General features: G+C 45.1%; 1 protein-coding gene and 1 non-coding gene across 2 annotated transcripts in view; both read left to right on the plus strand.

Moving 5' to 3' along the window:
* LOC126176652 (arylsulfatase B-like) overlaps positions 1–24,826 on the plus strand; it is a 180,513-nt gene that overhangs the window by 14,765 nt on the left and 140,922 nt on the right. The window lies entirely within an intron of this gene.
* Positions 15,352–15,426, plus strand: Trnas-uga (transfer RNA serine (anticodon UGA)). The gene has a single exon. It is a non-coding gene; the product is annotated as a tRNA-Ser (tRNA).

The following is a 24,826-nucleotide window of genomic DNA, read 5'->3' on the forward strand; positions in this document are numbered from 1 at the left end:
GTACGTCGTCTTTCTGCTGTAAGCGTGTGCTGTTCACAACGTGCAAATGTGCTGTGGACAACATGGTTTATTCCTTAGAACAGAGGATTTTTCTGGTGTTGGAATTCCACCGCCTAGAACACAGTGTTGTTGCAACAAGACGAAGTTTTCAACGGAGGTTTAACGTAACCAAAGGACCGAAAAGCGATACAATAAAGGATCTGTCTGAAAAATTTCAACGGACTGGGAACGTGACGGATGAACGTGCTGGAAAGGTAGGGCGACCGCGTACGGCAACCACAGAGGGCAACGTGCAGCTAGTGCAGCAGGTGATCCGACAGCGGCCTCGGGTTTCCGTTCGCCGTGTTGCAGCTGCGGTCCAAATGACGCCAACGTCCACGTATCGTCTCATGCGCCAGAGTTTACACCTCTATCCATACAAAATTCAAACGCGGCAACCCCTCAGCGCCGCTACCATTGCTGCACGAGAGACATTCGCTAACGATATAGTGCACAGGATTGATGACGGCGATATGCATGTGGGCAGCATTTGGTTTACTGACGAAGCTTATTTTTACCTGGACGGCTTCGTCAATAAACAGAACTGGTGCATATGGGGAACCGAAAAGCCCCATGTTGCAGTCCCATCGTCCCTGCATCCTCAAAAAGTACTGGTCTGGGCCGCCAATTCTTCCAAAGGAATCATTGGCCCATTTTTCAGATCCGAAACGATTACTCCATCACGCTATCTGGACATTCTTCGTGAATTTGTAGCGATACAAACTGCCTTAGACGACACTGCGAACACCTCGTGGTTTATGCAAGATGGTGCCCGGCCACATCGCACGGCCGACGTCTTTAATTTCCTGAATGAATATTTCGATGATCGTGTGATTGCTTTGGGCTATCCGAAACATACAGGAGGTGGCGCGGATTGGCCTCCCTATTCGCCAGACATGAACCCCTGTGACTTCTTTCTGTGGGGACACTTGAAAGACGAGGTGTACAGCCAGGATCCAGAAACAATTGAACAGCTGAAGCAGTACATCTCATCTTCATGTGAAGCCATTCCGCCAGACACGTTGTCAAAGGTTGCGGGTAATTTCATTCAGAGACTACGCCATATTATTGCTACGCATGGTGGATATGTGGAAAATATCGTACTATAGAGTTTCCCAGACCGCAGCGCCATCTGATGTTGAAAATTGTAACTACTGTAATTTCGAAAGTTTGTCTGCCTGAAAATGTACTGTTGTCCCAAGCATATTGCAACAAACGGTGTATTTCTATCGCTGCTCGTTTAGTTTTTATTGCCGTTTCAAATATACCTGTCATTTTTGAAACACCATGTATTTTACATGCTCGTCACAAGAGGGGGATGTCTCCGAGAGCTAAGAAGGTGCTCTTGGATATTATAGAATGAAAGTTACGTGTTCACATCGTCTGCATCTCTCTTATCTTGCCAGCGCATGCCATCTAAGATGTGCCCTCATTGCATAAGGGAGCGGGCTTGTTTGAACCCGCATTGTAGGCAGCTACACAATTGTCATCGTCACTGGAAGAGAAAGATATTATGCGTTGTCCTAAAAGATGAAACAAACCCGTTTTAGAAGTATTGTGAAACTATTATTGTAACCCTCATATTATAAGTGGAGTATTATTATCACATTAGACTGGGGTGGCAAAAGTCATGGGATAGCAATATGCACATATACACATGGCGTTAGTGCTGCTTACTTTAGGCTGTGCATAGGCAGGGCTGTCATTTGTAGCCAGTGATTCAGGTGAAAGCGTTTCCGACATTATTACTGCCGCGCGACGAGAATGAACAGGCTCTGAACGCGGAATAGTAGCTGGAGCTAGGCGCATAGGAAATTTCATTTCAGAAATCGTTAGGAAATTCAATATTTCGAGATCCAGTGTCAAGACTGTGTCGAGAATGCGAAACTTCGGGCGTTACCTCTCATCACGGACAACGTAGTGGCCGACAGCCTCCTCTTAACGAATGAGAGCACAGATGTTTCCGTAGTGTTGTCGGTGGTAACAGACAAGCAACACTGAGGGAAATTAATCGCTGAAATCGATGTGGAGCGTGCGTCTAACGTGTCGGTTAGGAAGTGCAGCAAAACTTTTGTTTTAATAGGCCATGGCAGCAGACGACCGACACGAGTGAGTATGTTAATAGCACTACGTCACCGGCAGCACCACTCCTGGGCTCGTGACCACATCGGTTAAACCCTATACTATTGTTAAACAGTCGTCTGGTCAGTCGGCACCAAAATTTAGTTGGTAAGAGCTGATGGTGGGTTCGAGTGTAGCGCAGACCCCAAACCCAATACCCTAAGTTGTCAACAAGGCACTTTGCAAGCTTCTGGTGGCTCTGTAATGGTGTGGGCTGTATTTACACGGAACTGAACCGATCACTGACTGGAAATTGTTATGTTCAGCTACTTGGAGACCAGTTGCAGTCATCTGTGGACTTCATACTCCCAAACAACCATGGAATATTCATGGATGACAATGGGCTATGTCACTGGGGCCCAAGTGTTAACAGTTAGTTTGAAGAACGATCTGGACAATGGTGGCTCTGTAATGGTGTGGGCTGTATTTACACGGAACTGAACCGATCACTGACTGGAAATAGTTATGTTCGGCTACTTGGAGACCAGTTGCAGTCATCTGTGGACTTCATACTCCCAAACAACCATGGAATATTTATGGATGACAATGGGCTATGTCACTGCGGCCCAAGTGTTAACAGTTAGTTTGATGAACGATCTGGACAATTTGACTCAATGATTTCGCCACCCAGATCGCCAGACATGAATCTTATTAGTGGATTTTCGTTAATCTCAGTCTTTCTTCCTGTGTTACTGACTCGAGCGGTCTGTGATTCGCGAGTGTGCTTACGTCGTTCGTCCAAGCCTCACGCCTCAGTAGTGTATTAACATTTTTGCGGCGTGCACTTGCAGCTGTTAGGGTTATAAAGCTAAGTACTGACAAAGTTATTTGTGCATTGTTACACTGTCATTAAATTTAATAGTTTTCAGCGGTGTTCCGTGCTGTTTGTGGTGATGTTACGATTTAATAAAGTTTTGGAAACGTTCGCTCGCGGTTTTTAGAGTTTTCTGAGCGTTGAAGATATTTTGTAAATTTCATGCTTCAGTTTTCAGCTGACGTTTATTATTGTTTCTAGTGAAATATTATAGTAAAATTTTCATTCAGGGTTTTAACTTCGTTGAGTGTTCCAGTGGACGCTTGAAGTTTTGATTTTAACTAATAATTTTGTGATTTTTTTTTTTTTTTTTTTGGTATTGGTCTTAGTTGTGGTTTAGTAGTACTAATACAAGTTGTTGCATTCTTAGTAGAGAGAGAGTTTCGAGACTGCTATTGTTAGTTCAATAAATAGTTCTACTGATGTAACTGAACGTAGGTAACGTAGACGTATGGTTTTTTCTGTAACTGTACAACTTTACCATGAATGAGAAGTGTGGGTTACGTCGTAGGTTTGTGAATTGTGGGTTACGGTGTCAAATTTGTTCTAAGTATTTTCATTGGGAGGAATGCTGTAGGGAAGCTAGTGGGCATTCTAGCGAGATTGTCTAATGGGAATGCAGAATCTTTAGTAGAAATATGTTGATGGAGGAGCAGGAGCGTAATATCCGTGCCCTTCAGATGCAGTTACAACACGCAAAGGATAAACTATGTAGGTTGAGGAGGGTGAAGGGTGTTGGGGAATGGGAACTGGCAGTTGGCAAGAAGGCAGCTGGGAGGGGGAGGTATTCAGACAGTTATACTTTGCATATATGCAATAGATTTGACCAACTGTCAGAGTTGGCAGGAGCCTCTAGTAGCTGTAGGTGTGAGGAATATACAGCATTCCTCAGCAGTTAGGGAGCCTAAGTCAGTTATAAAGCCTAACAGAAGAAGAAGATGCTGCTGCAATGTAGTGCGCACAGTAGAGGTGTGGATCAGTAGTTGCAGGAAGTGTTGCGGAGTGAGTACCAGGTCACCACATTTTGAAGCCTAGTCAGGTGACTGACAGCATAGAGGACTTATGTAGGAATTTTACGAAAGTGGATCAGGTAGTGACAGTGGGTAAAGCAGGGAACAGTCTCGATAGCGACAGGGAATATGATTTAGGTGGTAACCTGGTAAAGTTAGCTACTCTAAATGATGGCACTAATGTGCATTTCGTGAAACTGTTTGAGCGTCATGATTGGCCTTATCTTAATGCTGCTGTTAGGCGCGGTAATGTGGGGCTGCAGAATGCACTGATGGCAGAGGCCATGGGTCACATTTCAGTTATGCCAGCTGGGTCTATCAGCAGATAGGATTTCACTAGGCATGAACTTCACCTCAATAGGTGTGGGAAGGGGAGGTTGGCAAAACTTATAGGTGACAGTCTAGGGGGAGGTGGCGGAATCGCTCATGGAAAAATTTCTCTAGTAGTTGATGTTAGAGCTGCACCGTTTTTAGGTTGAAGTCAGCTAATAGGTATACCTGCTTACTGGAAGTCCCCCTAACTAAGGACTCACGTTCGAAGGGCGTCATGTTTCCAAGTAGAGAAGGAATTAGCATATTTCATAAGAATATAAGAGGTATCAGAGATGAAGTTAGTGAACTGCCTATAGATGTAGAATCTGAAATTTTTGCTATATCGGAGCACCACTTAAATAATTTGCCAATTCAGAGGCTTCCTTTAGCAGTATACAGATTAGCTGGCTGCTTACAAGGAGTTCGTTGCTGGGTTGCGGGGTGGCCACATATGTGAAAACATTATTCCATTTGATGCCACAGACGTATCACGGCGCTGTGCTGAACAGATATTTCAATTTTGTGCAGGGGCAGTTGAATTTGGTGAAACCAAACTTCTAATTGTTGTCGTATATAGGTCTCAGGCTAGAGAGCATTCTTGATTCACTTTATAAGAAGTACCAGAAATTAGTTGCATGTGGTGTCTTCAAGATAAATTTTGTCTATGATGGTGAAAAAAAAAGGATATTGTTAGATCTCCTAAATTCATATATTCTGTTGCAAACTGTGGTTTTTCCCAACTAGGGTGCAGGGGAACAGTAGCACAGCTATAGACAATATTTTTATTGATTCTTCACTACTAGAAGGGCATTCTGTAAGTATAAGGGTGAATGGCCTTTCAGACCATGATGCCATAACAGTAAAGGGCTTTTGTACTCAAACAAATGTCACATATAATTACAAACTATGTAGGAAAGTTAATCCAACAGCAATAGAGAGCTTTTTTAAAGCTCGTTAAGAACATAGATGGCGGGATGTTTATAGTGCCTATAACATAGGAGACAAATATAAAGCTTTCCTTAATATATTTATGATGTTCTTTGAGAGTTGCTTTCCATTGGAGCCTTCTAAACGGGGTACTAGCTGTAAAAGGCAACCTAGGTGGCTGACTAGTAGAACAAGGATATCGTGTAGAACAAAGCGGGAATTATATCAGATTTTAGTAGTCACAATCAAGCTACAGTAGCCGATTACAAACAGTACTGTAAGGTGACTAAAACGTTACTAGGAAAGCAAAGAGTATATAGTATGCAAATAGAATAGATAATTCACAGGATAAAATTAAAACCATATGGTCAGTTGTGAGGGAAGTGTCTGGTTAGCAGCAGAAGTCTACAGTATAAAGTCCGTTCGTAGTAAAAATATTTCTCTAACTTATGAATCAGATACATGTACAGTACTTAACAATCATTTTCTGAGCATTGCTGATGAATTAAATAAAATCATATAGCTCTTGCCAAATGCCTCTCCGATATTGATGTCTGAAATATTCATCTGTGATACAAACAAGGGGGCGATCGAGACAATAATTTGATAACTGTACACTAAGGACTCCCATGGACATGATGGAGTGCCTAGCAGAGTATTAATGTACAGTGCTGCATGTATTAGTCCTGTATTTAGCCATATTTGTAAATTATCTTTTAGGAATGGTCAGTTACCTGAACGATTAAAGTAGTAGTAAAGCTGCTCCATAAAAAGGGGGATAATTGAGAAAATTTTAGACATATTTCAATGCCATCAGTGTTTGCTGAAGTCATTGGAAAGTATGTATATGTAAGGATAATTGATCATTTTATATCACAATTGGTTCGCCTCTAACTTTAGCTACACAGTGTTGAGAATGGCTGTAATGTGGGGTCTAAGTGAGTATGGTCAAGTTGGGGGTGCCCAAGGGAGCAGTGTTGGGGCCACTCCTGGTCCTTATTTGTATTATAAGACTATGCTTAAACTGACACACAATATTTTTAGCGCAACGCAATCTGACTATCAAAGATCCCTGCAGAAGAATGGCCCTGACTAACATTAAACTATACCTTTCAGAAATCACTTACCTCACAAAAATCTTCGTTACTCGAACTACTGCAATACAGCGAGCGCCACTACTGCCAGCTAAATAAAAGATTCAAACTACGGAAGGCACTAACTACTGATAGGCATAGTTAGCAAATGAAAGATTTTGATAGAGAACAAACAATGTATTTACCTTAATAGTCATAATATATATAGCAGTTCATGACAAATTACAAAACTCCGCCATCTCTCTCCTCACATCCACCACTGCTGGCGGCTCACCTCCAACTGCCCAACGCTATGCACTGTTAACATCCAGCTGCCCAACAATACAATGGCAGACAACAATGCAAACTAGCCACAGACTGCACACAGCACAGCCAGTGATTCTCATATAGAGCGCTACGTAACGTTGCCAATAAGAAAACATAAACAGCCTACTTACAGTATAAATTATACGCCCTCTAGTGTTATGGGCAACTTTCAATACATCTGTTTGCTAATGACACCACCTTGTTAGTAAAGCATGTAGTGTCCAACAATGGCTCGTATTCAAATGGTGCACTTCATGACCTAACTTCATGGCTTGTAGATAATGAACTTACGCTAAATCACAATAAGACTCAGTTTTTACAGTTTCTAACACACAATTCAACAAAACCTGACGTTTCATTTTCACAGAATGGGCAAATTTCTCGGTGATCAGATAGTAAACAGACGTGGAAAGCCAACGTTCAGAATCTTGTTGAAAGACTTAATGATGCCGTTTTTGCTATTCGAACGGTATCAGAAGTGAGTGATCGTTCGATACGAAAATTAGTCTACTTTTCTTATTTTCATTCTTTTATGTCGTATGATATATTTTGGGGTAAGTCTTCCTATTCTACTTTTGGCTCAGAAACTGGCGATTCGGGCAACAAGTAGTGCAAATTCACGAACCTCTTGTCGACCCCTGTTCACGAGTCCGGGTATTTTGACACTAACCTCTCACTATATGCTTTTATTATTGTTATTTCTTGTTAACAATATTAGCTTATTCCCAAGAATAAGCAGCTTTCATTCAGTTAATGCTCGGCAGAAATCAATCCTGCATTTGGATCGGACTTACTTAGCTCTTGTGCAGAAAGGTGTGCAGTATACTGCTGCATCCATTTTCACTAATCTAACACTACCATTCATAAATCTTAGCAGTAATCCACGCGCTTTCAAAACGAAACTGAAGAGTTACCTCCAGAGTCACTTTTTCTATTTTGTCAAGGAATTCCTTGAAAAATTAAGCTGATTCTTGTTGTGTTGTTGATTGCGCTTACTTAAACTTATGACTTGACTCTTTTCGGGTACATAAATATTTTATTTTTATCTGTTATTACTTTTATGGTGTAATTTGATGTACTGACACGTTCCATGACCTTGGTGGTTTGCTCCTCAATTTGGTCCTACGGAACTTGACGTGTAAATCAATGAATAAAATTTATGGGATACAATCGAGAGATCGTTTCGTTCACAAAATCATGCACAGGAAACACCCCACAATTATGGACAGCTATTTTTATTTTTTATTTATTTATTTATTGTTCCGTGGGACCACATTAAGGAGAAGTCTCCATGGTCATGGAACGAATCAATACATGAAATTATAACACGATTGTAGAAACAGATAAAATGACATATAAGAAACATATTAAGGCGACACGTCATTAGTTTAAATAAAGAAAATCAAGAATGTAACACTGGAATTTGCTTAATTTTTTAGCTCTTCCAGGAGCTCCTCGACAGAATAGAAGGAGTGAGCCATGAGGAAACTCTTCAGTTTGGACTTAAAATCGTTTGGGCTACTGCTAAGATTTTTGAGTTCTTGTGGTAGCTTATTGAAAATGGATGTAGCAGAATACTGCACTCCTTTCTGCACAAGAGTCAAGGAAGTGCATTCCACACGCAGATTTGATTTCTGCCTTGTATTAACTGAGTGAAAGCTGCTAACTCTTGGGAAGTGCTAGGGCTTTCAACGACTTCTTGAGTACATGCCACGTCGAGTTTCTCCAGTACGCCGGGCAATAGGAAGTCCGACACGATATTAGGACGTACCGCACGACTTTTGTCACCTGAGATTACAGCACACTTGTTGTACACGTATTACGAAAAATCTAATGAGAAGCTTCCATAATATAATATCAGTTACGTGTCCCACCGTTACCATTTTGATCTGCTATTGAGAAGTTACATTCATCAATGAAATACCTTATACATATGTCCCTGGTGTCAAAACATTCCTCAAGTGGGAGACTAAGATTGTCTTCCTGAAAACCCGTCATTAATGTCGGTAGAGGATATACAACTTCAGATACTGATGACGTAAATATGTATTTTAGTTTAGATTAGGAGGTATGAGTATGTGCCCTTGTAAATGTAACAACAGTTCCCATTTAAGGAGGCCTTACATAGTTCACTCATAATTTTTAACGTCGGTAGTGACGTGTATGTGTGGGTGACGAGAATTTTGTTCTAGAAATATCTACATTGTTAGGACCTACATTGGATGACTTTATAAATTATTTACTGGATGTATCCCAAAATCTCTCTTTCCCTCACGGCTTTTACCATCTAGTACCCTCTAGTATCAAGGAAGTTGTTCACCGGTGCCTTAACCCATCTCCTATTACCTCGTCCTTTGCAGTTGTCTGTACGTTACGTGAGTTCCTCTCTCCGCCGAATCTGTGGAGAACGTTCTCAATAATTGTCTTACCAATCCGCTTTTTTCACCATTATTCTGCACCACCTCTTCTGAAATGCGTCCCCTGATTCAGTTTCCCCACATTTCATGTTTCACTACCATACAATGCTGCGCTCCAAACGGACATTCACAGATATTTCTTTCGCAAATTACGGACTATGTTAAATGCAATAGACTTCTCTTTACCAGAAAAGCCTTTCTAACTTGTGCTCGTGTACTTTTTATCTCTTCCTTGCTTCGTCCTTCAGTGTTTATTTTGCTTCCAAGTCAGAAAAAACTCCTTTACTTCGCCTACTTCTTGGTCACCAATTTTCATGAATGAGATTTTCACTCTGCAGCGGAGTGTGCGCTGATATGAAACTTCCTGGCAGATTAAAACTGTCTGCCGGACCGAGACTCGAACTCGGGACCTTTGTCTTTTACGGGGAAGTGCTCTACCAAGTTTCTTTTTATTTTTTTATACTCGTCTTTTGATTTGTTTTTTGTTTTTTAATTGTTATTACTTTTTTTATGTTTTAAGAAAAATAAAATAAAAATAATAACTCGGTTCCTCCGCTTTATGGTCCAACAACGCGACCACTTCTTTTTTTTGGGAACAGGAAGGCAGGGTATACAAACAATCTTTATTCGTACAATTGTGCTGTCCTAGGGATAAGAAACGTATCAAGACAGCAAAAACAATTTGGAAACCATAAAATCAACGCAAAGGCCGCCCTCTTTTTTTTTCTTTTTTTTTGTGACAGGAATAAATTAAATGACAATCCTAGTCACGGGCGGAGTGAAAATGAAGTTATCATCTGCGTCACAATCCCAGCAGCACGCGGTGTCGCATCATAAACCTGGCAGAAAGCGATGTAATCTCGACCATTTCTGCCAGTGTGGGCGGTACGTATTTCTCCTGCGCCGACCATTCGAAGGACCATTATCTGAGGCTGTTTCGGTGGTTACCATCGTTGTTTTTTTTTTCACGTTAACATAATCCAGTCATAACTGGCGCCAACAGGCAGCTGCCAGTTTTATTCTCAGTGTGCCATGTGCCAATGTAACTGAACCGCGCAGTACTGTCTCTAGCCGTTCTGCTGCAGGAGTCTTCTCGGTTCTGCGACACTCCAGCTGTCGGGCGGATTGTGAAAAACACTTACTAAATATTGGAAAAGTAAGTCCTGTATTTCGTATGACTCCGTATGAGCTCGTGTTGTTCTTGTAAATACATCCAATAATCCATCACGGACTTAATATCGTACGAATACAAATATTTCGTCGCACGTCCAGCGATCCAATTGACCGCATACGTCTTTTGTTTGGGAAAAAAGGTCTTTTCCGGTAGAAAAAGTACATCCGATGTGATTTCTGTGTAGTTGGTGCGCCGAAGGAAGGCCAGTATTCGACGCGTCAGCATCCAGACGTCCCGCGCTGCGCCACACACTAAACCATGTTCTTCCGTTGCTAACAGTCCACAGTTTGTGCAAAGAGAAGACTCGACCATATGAATTGTATGTAATCGACTCTTGGCCACAAGTTTACGGTTTATAAGAATATACCACATCGATCTCGCTGCTGTTGACAGTAATTGAGTATGCACTGCACACCAAATGTGGCTCCACGTTCTCGACGGGTATTTGAATTCCATTATCTTGCGGCCATGGTGATCCATCAAGCATCTATAGATCCCCCGAGTCGTGGGTTTTCTCGTCGAAGGTACTTTCAGACGAACATAACTGTAATCAACAAGAAATGAAGCAATGTGTGCAAGAGAAGGCGAAATATTGCTCACCGCAATAGGGGGTTCGTACGAAGGCAGAACTAGTACTTCTATCAGAGCTGACGTTATGGTATGCTTTCTTTGTTGCCAATTTCGTATCATCGCTCGCATGTAAAGCGCCAGAACTTTGTTTCGCACGTTTGTGAGGTTGAGGCCACCGTTCCGGAACCGTAGTGTTAACGTATCATACTTGATCTTAAATAACATCCCAGTACAAACATAGTAACCAAAGGCAGCCATGAGGCGACGTGCAATACCCTTCGGTAATGGTAGGATCTGCGCGAAATGGGGCAGTCGTGACGCTATGTGAACGTTGGTGTATGCCACACGTTGGATCATGTCAATGGCTCTCAGTGAGTTGTTGCGTATCGTCAGACGAACATTCTGCAGAAGCCGCCGAGAACTCGCCGCCGCTGACCGCCGTAGTGAACGGGTAAATGTAATCCCCAGACATCTCAGCGATTCCACCGTCTGAAACGGTCCCGGTACGTCTTCCAGACCCCGTCCAACATGCATAATTTGGGATTTCGTCATGTTAACGACACTGCCTGCCGCCGTCCCATAAGAGTCTAGATGTTCAACAGCCTGACCCACTTCATTTCTTGATCTGACAAGAAGGATCAGGTCGTCTGCATATGCGCGACAAACGGAAGAGTTCTCATTAAGCGCTATCCCAGTAAGTGAGCGCCTCATAACACACATCAGCGGCTCAAGCGCTATCGCAAACAGCATCATGGAGAGTGGGCACCCTTGTCGGACTGAGCTGTTAATAGGAATCGAGCCCGCTTCCCGACCGTTTACAATCACCTTCGATGTAGCCCCTCGTATTAGCCTCATAAGGATGGAGATGAAAACAGGTGGAATCGCCATTCGGCTCATGACTGACGCCAAGAAGTCATGGTTTATCCGGTCGAACGCACGATCGAAGTCCACAGATATCATCGCTGCTCGCATTTTACACGTTTCCGCAAGGGCGATAACGTCACTGTATTCACTTAACGCCGAGGAGATGTTGCTTCGCACCCCTAGGCAAGCCTGATCAGGGGATATTGTCCTGGATATCGCCAGCTTGAGACGAGACGCTAGTAGTCGCGCAAAGATTTTATAGTCGGTGTTTAGCATAGTGAGAGGCCGATATTGATTAACAATGCGACTCCCCGCCATCTTCGGGATGGGAAGAAAAAGCCCGTCACAAAATCCGATGGTAGGCGCATGTCCGGACGTATCGCCTCATTGTACATCGACACCAGCTGTGGCATCATCATGTCCACGAATTCTCGATAAAACTCTAGCGTAATCCCATTTGGCCCTGGTGATTTATGGGCTGCTCCTTTTGTGAGTGCCACCTTTATAACGTCTTCTGTGAGTGGCTCCATAACCGCTGCCATATCCGTCTCTGTCAGTGTCGTTTGCAGATGTTGCAGTATCTCTTCCGCCACCAGACGGTCCGTCGGTGTACCGGCATAGAGGTGGCAGAAATGCTCTAAGAATTCATTTGCAATGTCCTGTTGTGTTGTCAGTTGACGGCCATCTAAACCGTGGAGCACTGTTACCAATGCCCGGCGGTAACGTTTATGTTCCCGCGACACATGGTGCATCGAGGTACGTTCCCCAGTGATGGTGTCGAGACATCTTGCCCGTATTAGGATGCCATCCAGTCGTCGTCGCGTGACCGATAGGATTTGTGCCTTGACACGATGAATTTCCGCATGATGTTCTGCAGACGGCACCTGGAAGGACAGCTCACGAAGCATGGTGTAATAATAATCAAGAGTGTCTGTTTGTCATCTCGTCTTATCCCGACCATGCTGTATGAGAGCTTTTCTTATTGCCGGCTTAGTACACTCGAGCCACCATTGAAGCACGGAGGTATATGTTGGTAGACGGCGTTGACATGTGGCCCATACCTCCTCGACTCACTGACGACATTCGGGGTCCGCCAAAAGTGATGAATAGAGCTTCCATGTCCCGCGGCTTCTCCACACACTTTGCCTAGGGAGTGATATGGTACAAATATAAGCCAGATGATCAGTAAATGCCGCAGGCCATCGTTCCGCGTTTACCACCTTATCCTGTAGGCCAACCGAAACATATATTCGATCGAGTCTGCTCGCCGAGTGACTGGTATAAAAAGTATATCCCTCACGGTTCCTATGAATCATGTCCCAGGTGTCGCTTAACTCCAGATCCCGGCATAGCACATGCAATTCACGACAGGTATTGTAATGTGGAGTCTGGTCTTTTTGGGCTAAAACACAATTGAAGTCACCGCCTATAATGAAATGATCGGATCTTCCGGTAAATAAGGGCACAAACTCTTCCGAATAATATCTCGCACGCACCCGTCTGTTGTCTGTGCCGGAAGGGACATAAACATTGATAATAAGAATTCCATTAACAGTTATCGCCAGTCCTCGTGCCGAACGTAGATAAGCCAGGTCGCGAACCGGAATCCCGTCCCGGACCCATATCGCCGTTCCACTGTCGTTGTTCGAGTGCGGCGAGGTGTAGGAGATGTATCCACGGACTCCTGGAACTCAGGAATGTACATTTCCTGCACCATCAGTATATCCACATCCGACGCGTATATCATGTCCCTGAACAACTGCTGTTTCACAGGCGATCTAATGGTAGTTACATTCACTGTCCCTACTCTGTATGCCTGGGGTCGAGTATCTGTCTTCTCCACATGATGTTAAAAAGACAAAGTTTCACCGTATCGATAGTCCCTTTGCACATCCGCAGAGGGTCGCCCGACGGAAGTGTCCGTGTGGCATTAGGTTTCTTGAGATGCGGACGGATGGAGTCCCCACCAGTAGAATGGTCCGCATCGGTGATTTCGTCGTCCTGCTCATACCAGCTGATATTATTGGGGTGCTCCAAATTTTCCTGTGCGCCATTGATGTGTGGCATGTGTTGTTCTTTCGCAGCTTTAGACTCCACCGCAGAAGGGGTAGCAGGCCCCTGAGCGGATGCGTCGTCTGAATGACACGACATCTTTTCATTGTCCGAGTTCATATGGTCTGCGACATCCGAAGCTTGTGGTTCCAAGTCAGACAGGTCCATAGTGTTAGACTCATCTGGGATCCCAAGAAAAGAAGGGAGCGTCTCCGCGGAGTTTAGTCGTCGCTTCTTGCGGCGCTTTGGCGAGCATTGTTTGCGGGCCCTAACCACGGTCTCTGGTGTTGGCGAATCTTGCATCACCTGCGTTCTCGCCGCCGCCACAACGGTCTGGGGACGTTCCACTTCAGATTCCATGCCTGTTGTGATGCTGTCATCCTCTTTCTGCACCACCTGTAATGTCTGGGATTGTAGGTTGGTCGGAGCCATTCCTTCTTCAGTGGGGTCCGAAGGCGCCTCAATCATCTGCGGCGTCGGTTCGATGCTGCGCTCCGACCTCGGCGTCACCACCCCGCGAAGCGCCGCCACGTAAGTCATCGGCAGTGACGTTGGTGTAGTCGGATTCTGGAGGTCTCCGCTGGGGAGTTGCATGAGTCTCCTCTGCATACACGCAGATCGAAGATGTCCTTCACCACCACCCGGGGCATGTCTAGAGCTGTCCATCATAGATGACAATAGCTCGACAGCCGCCGATGTTGATGTTCAAAAAATGGTTAAAATGGCTCTGAGCACTATGGGACTTAACATCTATGGTCATCAGTCCCCTAGAACTTAGAAATACTTAAACCTAACTAACCTAAAGACATCACACACATCCATGCCCGAGGCAGGATTCGAACCTGCAGACCGTAGCAGTCGCGCGGTTTCGGACTGAGCGCTTAGAACTGCTAGACCGATGTTGATGTACGATGGCACATGTTTGGTAAGGGCAATTCGCACATGTCGGACATCATTGAGCACTGGATACGTGCTAAAACTTGCCCAACGTTCGACCGTACGACTGATAACTCTGCCATATGGGTGGAGCGATTCAGTCACCAATGATTCTGGTACCTCGAAAGGCAGCTGGAAGACTCTAATCGTACGCATGCCCAGGCCCGAATGATCGACTAAATATTCGCCAATATGACCATCGGAGTGTCGGAACTGGAATCCTCGTTTGGCGGCTTCAATGATCCTATCGCATGCTGCGTCGTCAATCATCTTTACGTGAAGAGTGCTGCTCACGATTGATAAATGAAGTCCAATAATCTCCGTGTAATTAAGTTGCACTTCGTCCCTCAAGAAACGATCGATTTCGAAAGCCTTCGGTCTTGCATACTCGTTACAGAACGTGAAGTGTATCGTGGTTTTTCGGAAGTTGTGTGCCATTGCGTGCGATTCAAGCAGTAACACACGCGAGTGACGACGGTGTAAACACCGCTTCTTCCGCGAATGTTCGCAGCCGGGACGTAAACAAGTCCAAGCTGCTCCGCGGCTAAAGTCGGACTGCCAAGTGAGCCACACAAGCACGACTCACGCCCCGTCCTCACAGCTTTACTTCCGCCAGTACCTCGCCTCCTACGTTCCAAACTTTACAGAAGCTCTCCTGGAAGGTAGGATGCGATGTACTGGCGGAAGTAAAGCTGTGAGGACGGGGCGTGAATCGTGCTTGGGTAGCTCAGTTGGTAGAGCACTTGCCCGTGAAAGGCAAACGTCCCGAGTTCGAGTCTCGGTCCGGCAAACAGTTTTAATCTGCCAGGAAGTTTCATGTCAGTGCACACTCTGCTGCAGAGAGAAAATCTCATTCTGCAAACATCCCCCAAGCTGTGGCTAAGCCATGTCTCTGCAATATCCTTTCTTTCAGGAGTGCTAGTTCTGCAAGGTTCGCAGGAGAGCATCTGTAAAGTTTGGAAGGTAGGAGGCGAGGTAATTCCGGAAGTAAAGCTGTGAGGACGGGGCGTGAGTCATGCTTTGGTAGCTCAGTTGGTAGAGCACTTGCCCACGAAAGGCAAAGGTCCCGAGTTGGAGTCTCGGTCGGGCACACAGTTTTAATCTGCCAGTAAGTTTCATACCAATTTTCATGTTAAGATTTTCGGTATTTTCGGTTATGATCCTTTTCATTACTTTTGTCTTTTTCCGTTTTACACTCAGTCCATATCCTGTAAGCATTAGACTGCTCAATCCACTTAACAGTTCCTGTTATTCCTCTTGACTTTCACTGAGGATAGTGATGTCATCAGCGAATCTTATTATTAAAATACTTTCACTTGAATTTTAATTCTGCTTTTGAAGCTCTCTGCTGTTTCTGTCGTTGCTTAATCGATGAACAGATTGAACTGATATTCTTTCACCCTTAATTTAAATCCCACTTCTCAAACTTTCATTTATTTTCGCCACTGCTTCTCCGACGTGTAGATTGAAGAGTTGGGGCTAAAGAATGCACCCTTGTCTTACGACCGTTTTAATCCCAGCATTTCGTTCTCGGTCATCGAGTCACATTATTGCGTCTTGGTTGTTGTGTATATTCGAAATCACATGTCTATATCTGCTTACTCCTATTTTTCTCATAATTTCGAACATCTCGCATCATTCCACATTACCGAACGCGTTTCCTAGTTCGACAGATCCTATGAATATGTCTTGATATTTATTCAGTGTTGCTTCCATTATGAAGCGCAGTAGGGAGAAGTGCCACTTTGGTGCCTTTACCTGCCCTAAAGCCAAATTGATCTTTATCTAATAGATAGTTTTCTTTTCCATTCTTTTGTGTATCATTTTTGTCAGGCAATTGTATGCATCTGATATCAAACTGATTGTGCGGTTGGTTTTCCCGTTCCTATCTTCGAAATTGTGTGGGTGATGTCTTTCCGGAAGTGTGATGATATCTTGACAGTCTCATAGATTCCAACTAAAGAGTCGTTTGGTTGTCATTTCTCTTAATGCTATGAAATGATATCTAACCCTTCTGCTTCATTTCATCTCAAGTTTTCCAGAATTCATTTAAATTCTGACTCTAATACTTAATCCTCTATGTCTTCCTTATAGACTCCAGTTTCTTCTTCTGTCAATTCTTCAGAAAAGTTCTCCCCCCATAGGAGTCTTCAGTGTATTCTTTGTACCTAACCGCTCTTTCCTCTGTGTTAAACGGTGGATTCTCATTTCGTTCTTAATGTTACCACCATCGTTTACAATTTCACAGAAGGTTGTTTTGACATTTTTATCTGCTGAACCAGTCTTTCAGACGATTATTTCGTTTTCGATCTCTTCACATAGTTTCCTGCCACCATTTCGTCTTGACTGGCAGCATTTCCTATTTTTTTCATTCCACAGTGAATTGCATTTCTGTATTCCTGAATTACTGTACTTCCTTCTTTCATCGTTCAGTTTAAGTATTTCCTCTGTTACCCATGGTTTTTTCGCTGTTAACATCTTTCTTGATATCTATTAATGAGTCTGAGAAATCTGTGATCTGGTCGATCGGCCGAAATTCCATCCCGTGATCATTCGTTTTCCATACACGCGCTTTACTACTTTTATATTTTGAAGTCTTAAAACCTACAACTCAAAAGAGTATAAAACAATATGTGAGTTAATCCTACGTGGCTACCTCCCTTTTACGCTCAGAAAAGGAAATAGGATCTTTTTCCGTTTCCAATCGTTGCGTGCAATAATTTTTTGGCTATTTTTTTAATTTAAAAATGAAAAATCAGACCACAAAACTGTTATGAACTGTGTAACAATACACCTGAAAAGAGGCTGTGACAAGAATTCCACAAGGACCGGTTAACTCAGCCAGTACCTTGACGACGAAATACGGGGTTTTTCAAACATATTGGCTAATAAGTTGCGATATCATAGCAGGAGAAAACACTACTAGAATGCAGTGGCAATATGTTGGAGGAAGGCGAATGGGCCAATTGGTCCCCTCCATCTACAACGTAATGAACGTAGAATTGATCTAGAGCATGCATCATGACATAGACCATGTAACATAACATAGCCGTCTTGAGAGCCGGATATCGAATCAGATGATATAGAGAAGTCAGTTCATCTACTACCAAGGAACGTGCTGTGGATCACGTCCTTAACCCTTCCATTTGACGCTGGTTCAAAGTAACAACCGCGTTTTACAAGACTGACGTGTGTACTCTTCACTTGAGCCTAATGAGCACTTGCATAAACGTCACATAAGAGAGAACAGAAAAATTCTTGCATCGTCCGAAATTCACGCTCTCTTTCACTGCAAAATCATGTCACGTCTGTCGGAACCTTGGTTTTGCCAGTTGAATCCATCATTACAAACTGGAGGCGTGCCAGGAGGTGGACGGAGACTGTGGTCCCACGCTTCCCGCAACATATCATCGAGAAAGGAATCCTCCAAGTGCCCCACATTCAGCATCCAAGGCAACAGAAACAGTTTAAATGTGATTTAACGTAACAGTCCCTGCACGGTGGTCCGTGAACCTGACGGGGATGACATGGACAGCCAAAATCTTTATCACTTATCCTATCAGATATACACTCCTGGAAATTGAAATAAGAACACCGTGAATTCATTGTCCCAGGAAGGGGAAACGTTATTGACACATTCCTGGGGTCAGATACATCACATGATCACACTGACAGAACCACAGGCACATAGACACAGGCAACAGAGCATGCACAATGTCGGCACTAGTACAGTGTATATCCACCTTTCGCAGCAATGCAGGCTGCTATTCTCCCATGGAGACGATCGTAGAGATGCTGGATGTAGTCCTGTGGAACGGCTTGCCATGCCATTTCCACCTGGCGCCTCAGTTGGACCAGCGTTCGTGCTGGACGTGCAGACCGCGTGAGACGACGCTTCATCCAGTCCCAAACATGCTCAATGGGGGACAGATCCGGAGATCTTGCTGGCCAGGGTAGTTGACTTACACCCTCTAGAGCACGTTGGGTGGCACGGGATGCATGCGGACGTGCATTGTCCTGTTGGAACAGCAAGTTCCCTTGCCGGTCTAGGAATGGTAGAACGATGGGTTCGATGACGGTTTGGATGTACCGTGCGCTATTCAGTGTCCCCTCGACGATCACCAGTGGTGTACGGCCAGTGTAGGAGATCGCTCCCCACACCATGATGCCGGGTGTTGGCCCTGTGTGCCTCGGTCGTATGCAGTCCTGATTGTGGCGCTCACCTGCACGGCGCCAATCACGCATACGACCATCATTGGCACCAAGGCAGAAGCGACTCTCATCGCTGAAGACGACACGTCTCCATTCGTCCCTCCATTCACGCCTGTCGCGACACCACTGTAGGCGGGCTGCACGATGTTGTGGCGTGAGCGGAAGACGGCCTAACGGTGTGCGGGACCGTAGCCCAGCTTCCTGGAGACGGTTGCGAATGGTCCTCGCCGATACCCCAGGAGCAACAGTGTCCCTAATTTGCTGGGAAGTGGCGGTGCGGTCCCCTACGGCACTGCGTAGGATCCTACGGTCTTGGCGTGCATCCGTGCGTCGCTGCGGTCCGGTCCCAGGTCGACGGGCACGTGCACCTTCCGCCGACCACTGGCGACAACATCGATGTACTGTGGAGACCTCACGCCCCACGTGTTGAGCAATTCGGCGGTACGTCCACCCGGCCTCCCGCATGCCCACTATACGCCCTCGCTCAAAGTCCGTCAACTGCACGTACGGTTCACGTCCACGCTGTCGCGGCATGCTACCAGTGTTAAAGACTGCGATGGAGCTCCGTATGCCACGGCAATCTGGCTGACACTGACGGCGGCGGTGCACAAATGCTGCGCAGCTAGCGCCATTCGACGGCCAACACCGCGGTTCCTGGTGTGTCCGCTGTGCCGTGCGTGTGATCATTGCTTGTACAGCCCTCTCGCAGTGTCCGGAGCAAGTATGGTGGGTCTGACAAACCGGTGTCAATTTGTTCATTTTTCCATTTCCAGGAGTGTATAAAATCCGTCACGCCTACTGCTAGAAGCAAAAATAAAATAGGTAAATTCGAAGAGAGTCGGACTTTTGAAGACCACTATATCTTGCAGTTTCAAGAAACGAAGTAAATGTTACAATTCGCAACAGAAATTAACCAGGACACAAGATTCAGTTAACACCATCACTCTGCGGACCTTTCAGTAACAAATAAACCACCTCTCCCTCATAAGAAATGGTCCAGAAGGCGTCCGATACCGATCGGTGCATAAAGGAGAAACAAGGTCAGGTGAAAAAAGTACATCCCGTTCCTCTATCATTATCATGAACTTCAATCCATTGAATGGGAATGTCCTCCCTAAAAAATAAGGCAGTCCACGTGGAACGTTCTGGAACCACATTAAACACAGTGTAATAAGCAGAGAGAGAAATGCGAGTAAATTGTCCTTCTTGCAGGAATACGACGTCGGCACAGGAAACATAGATAAATTTAGGCAGTGAAGCGAGGCGCAGGCCAGATTCCTCCTCATTAACATTAAAAGGAAGAAACGTATAAGTCTGCAAACTTTAACAACAACAAAAGAAATTTGATATGTCGACCAACTGAAGTACGACATAAATGTGTGTTATGATCCACTGGTGTGTCCATTGACGAGTCAGAGGTAGCCAGTCTTGCACTTCCGCCTCTTCGATATTTATATTTCTTATTTTTTCTATCCACCGCACGCTCTGGTTGGACGCGTTTTTTACAACGGCCACGAGGTAATACAGCATCGGCAGTCGCAGACGTAGGCGGTTCTTGATCATTAACCAGAGCAACTGAAAGACAGCGATCTGCAGAGACCCATTCCAAACGATTGATCCTTGCGATTCAGATCGACGCACAAGGGAGGGTTCAGGCACTAAAACAGCTGGATTGAGAGGCAGAATTTCCTGGCTACCAATCGCTTCCACTGGAGTGACAACATCGGTCACTACAAGGGGACGGGTAATTCTAGGGGAGCCTCAACTTTCTGCTGTTCACTCACTGGAACATTAGAAGGCTCAACGACTTCCCCACTCTTGGATGGGTCCGCAGGAGTTACCTCAGTCGCTGAAGAGATATTTCGGGAAACACTGGGGACCTCAGCTGCTGTTTCCGCACCCATGAGGAATGCAGAACTCAGCACTACGAGATACAGCAATCAGCGACGTTACTTCATGGTGAGGTGTGTGAGGAGTTGACGTAACCGATTGCTGAATATACGGCGTATGATGTCTCTCGTGTTGCGATGCGGGTACTGCCAGGTAGGCAACTAAAAATTGATGACCGTGCTGCGAGGGTAAAGGCGGAAAGTCGGCAGCAGTAAGCTGTGCGTCGCTCTCTCGTTCTATTTCACCGGTGTAGACGTGGCACCAACCAGCTAAGCAGTAGTAACCAGATCAGCTATCAGTTTTCGACGCTGTTCAAAAGAGAACTTCAATGTAAATACCCGGTGCGGTCAATTAGATCTAAGGTTCTCAGTTTCACGGCGGAGAAAGTACGACCCTACTTGCCCGTAAAGTGGTAACCTGAATGCAGTAGATTGGAGGGATCGTTAGCTTTGATATTAACAACTGCACTGAACAGATTCCGCCATAACATTGCAACCAGTGTTGAGTGGACCAGCGTTTGCGTCGTATAACACGCATAAGGAAGCAACACTTCCTTATGTAAACTTTCGTTTGCTTCCGGCGGGAGTCTGAAAACTCGGACATTGATGCAATCCAGTTCCGCTTTAGGAAGAAGCACCATACTTATGGAACCATCACGATACTTAAGAACCATAACGACGAAGTAGACTTTCTACTTGTAGTGTATGCAAAAGACTTACGAAAGAGACATAGTTATCAGAAGCAAAATTAGCGGTTTGATCCTGATCTGATGCTAAAAGAATCCTATCAACAAGCCATTCGTGAGTCTCTAGAGATCCGGCTGCACGGAACGCATGGATTTGTAGAAACCAAAGGTGACTGCCCCTTTTCTTGAAACACCCATCGAACCTATAGCGGACAGTACGCCTATACCAACGGACAGACACAATAACTAACTCTACCAACCAGTCGACAATGTGACACACCCGAAGACAAGAACAAGAATGAGGAGAAGCTGTTCAGACGCACTCGAAGCTGTGGTGAGGCGGTAAACTAATAACCTTCTCTTTCGGCACTAGAGGCGGAATTGCCCGTAGACAAAGTGTTCATAAATGGCTCTGAGCACTATGGGTCTTAACATCTGAGGTCATCACTCCCCTAGAACTTAAACTACTTAAACCTAACTAACCTAAGGACGCCACACAGATCCATGCCCGAGGCAGGAATCGAACCTGCGACCGTAGCAGTCACGCGGTTCCGGACTGAAGAACCACTCGGCCACAGTGGCCGGCAATGTGTTCATAACTACAGGTACTTAAGGGTTTAGTGGATATACTACAGGGTGTTTCAAAAATGACCGGTATATTTGAAACGGCAATAAAAACTAAACGAGCAGCGATAGAAATACACTGTTTGTTGCAATATGCTTGGGACAACAGTACATTTTCAGGCAGACAAACTTTCGAAATTACAGAAGATACAATTTTCAACAACAGATGGCGCTGCGGTCTGGGAAACTCTATAGTACGATATTTTCCACATATCCACCATGCGTAGCAATAATATGGCGTAGTCTCTGAATGAAATTCCCCGAAACCTTTGACAACGTGTCTGGCGGAATGGCTTCACATGCAGATGAGATGTACTGCTTCAGCTGTTCAATTGTTTCTGGATTCTGGCGGTACACCTGGTCTTTCAAGTGTCCCCACAGAAAGAAGTCACAGGGGTTCATGTCTGGCGAATAGGGAGGCCAATCCACGCCGCCTCCTGTATGTTTCGGATAGCCCAAAGCAATCACACGATCATCGAAATATTCATTCAGGAAATTAAAGACGTCGGCCGTGCGATGTGGCCGGGCACCATCTTGCATAAACCACGAGGTGTTCGCAGTGTCGTCTAAGGCAGTTTGTACCGCCACAAATTCACGAAGAATGTCCAGATAGCGTGATGCAGTAATCGTTTCGGATCTGAAAAATGGGCCAATGATTCCTGTGGAAGAAATGGCGGCCCAGACCAGTACTTTTTGAGGATACAGGGACGATGGGACTGCAACATGGGGCTTTTCGGTTCCCCATATGCGCCAGTTTTCTGTTTATTGACGAAGCCGTCCAGGTAAAAATAAGCTTCGTCAGTAAACCAAATGCTGCCCACATGCATATCGCTGTCATCAATCCTGTGCACTATATCGTTAGCGAATGTCTCTCGTGCAGCAATGGTAGCGGCGCTGAGGGGTTGCCGCGTTTGAATTTTGTACAGATAGAGGTGTAAACTCTGGTGCATGAGACGATACGTGGACGTTGGCGTCATTTGGACCGCAGCTGCAACACGGCGAACGGAAACCCGAGGCCGCTGTCGGATCACCTGCTGCACTAGATGCGCGTTTCCCTCTGTGGTTGCCGTACGCGGTCGCCCTACCTTTCCAGCACGTTCATCCGTCACGTTCCCAGTCCGTTGAAATTTTTCAAACAGATCCTTTATTGTATCGCTTTTCGGTCCTTTGGTTACATTAAACCTCCGTTGAAAACTTCGTCTTGTTGCAACAACACTGTGTTCTAGGCGGTGCAATTCCAACACCAGAAAAATCCTCTGTTCTAAGGAATAAACCATGTTGTCTACAGCACACTTGCACGTTGTGAACAGCACACGCTTACAGCAGAAAGACGACGTACAGAATGGCGCACCCACAGACTGCGTTGTCTTCTATATCTTTCACATCACTTGCAGCGCCATCTGTTGTTGAAAATTGTAACTACTGTAATTTCGAAAGTTTGTCCGCCTGAAAATGTACTGCTGTCCCAAGCATATTGCAACAAACTGTGTATTTCTATCGCCGCTCGTTTAGTTTTTATTGCCGTTTCAAATATACCGGTCATTTTTGAAACACCCTGTACCTTATACACTGAACATCATGACCATTGACCTACTATCAATATAAGCCCGTAGAGGCGACAGCAGCGTACCCAGGCGAGGAACGACCGCCAGTCATACACACGTAGAGTGCATGTAGTATCGGTGGGCGTGCTGTCCGTGTGTAGAGTGGGGAAGGCGCGAGATCTGTCTGAGTTTGACCGACGGAAAACTGTGATGGGCCAGAGGGTCGGCACGAGCATTTCTGAAATTGCAGGACTTGTCATGTGTTCGAGGAGGGCTGTGGTGAATGTCTTCAACATGTGGCGAAACCAAGGTGAAGTCACGTGCAGACGTCTACATCTACATCTACATCCATACTCCGCAAGCCACCTGACGGTGTGTGGCGGAGGGTACCTTGAGTACCTCTATCGGTTCTCCCTTCTATTCCAGTCTCGTATTGTTCGTGGAAAGAAGGATTGTCGGTATGCCTCTGTGTGGGCTCTAATCTCTCTGATTTTATCCTCATGGTCTCTTCGCGAGATATACGTAGGAGGGAGCAATACACTGCTTGACTCTTCGGTGAAGGTATGTTCTCGAAACTTTGACAAAAGCCCGTACCGAGCTACTGAGCGTCTCTCCTGCAGAGTCTCCCACTGGAGTTTATCTATCATCTCCGTAACGCTTTCGCGATTACTAAATGACACTGTAACGAAGCGCGCTGCTCTCCGTTGGATCTTCTCTATATCTTGTATCAACCCTATCTGGTACGGATCCCACACTGCTGAGCAGTATTCAAGCAGTGGCCGAACAAGCGTACTGTAACCTACTTCCTTTGTTTTCGGATTGCATTTCCTTGGGATTCTTCCAATGAATCTCAGTCTGGCATCTGCTTTACCGACGATCAACATTGTATGATCATTCCATTTTAAATCACTCCTAATGCGTACTCCCAGATAATTTATGGTATTAACTGCTTCCATTTGCTGACCTGCTATTTTGTAGCTAAATGATAAAGGATCTATCTTTCTGTGTATTCGCAGCACATTACACTTGTCTACATTGAGATTCAATTGCCATTCCCTGCACCATGCGTCAATTCGCTACAGATCCTCCTGCATTTCAGTACAATTTTCCATTGTTACAACCTCTCGATACACCACAGCATCATCTGCAAAAAGCCTCAGTGAACTTCCGATGTCAACCGCCAGGTCATTTATGTATATTGTGAATAGCAACGGTCCTATGACACTCCCCTGCGG

This window comes from Schistocerca cancellata, chromosome 3 (assembly GCF_023864275.1).
Source record: "Schistocerca cancellata isolate TAMUIC-IGC-003103 chromosome 3, iqSchCanc2.1, whole genome shotgun sequence".
Lineage (NCBI taxonomy): Eukaryota > Metazoa > Arthropoda > Insecta > Orthoptera > Acrididae > Schistocerca > Schistocerca cancellata.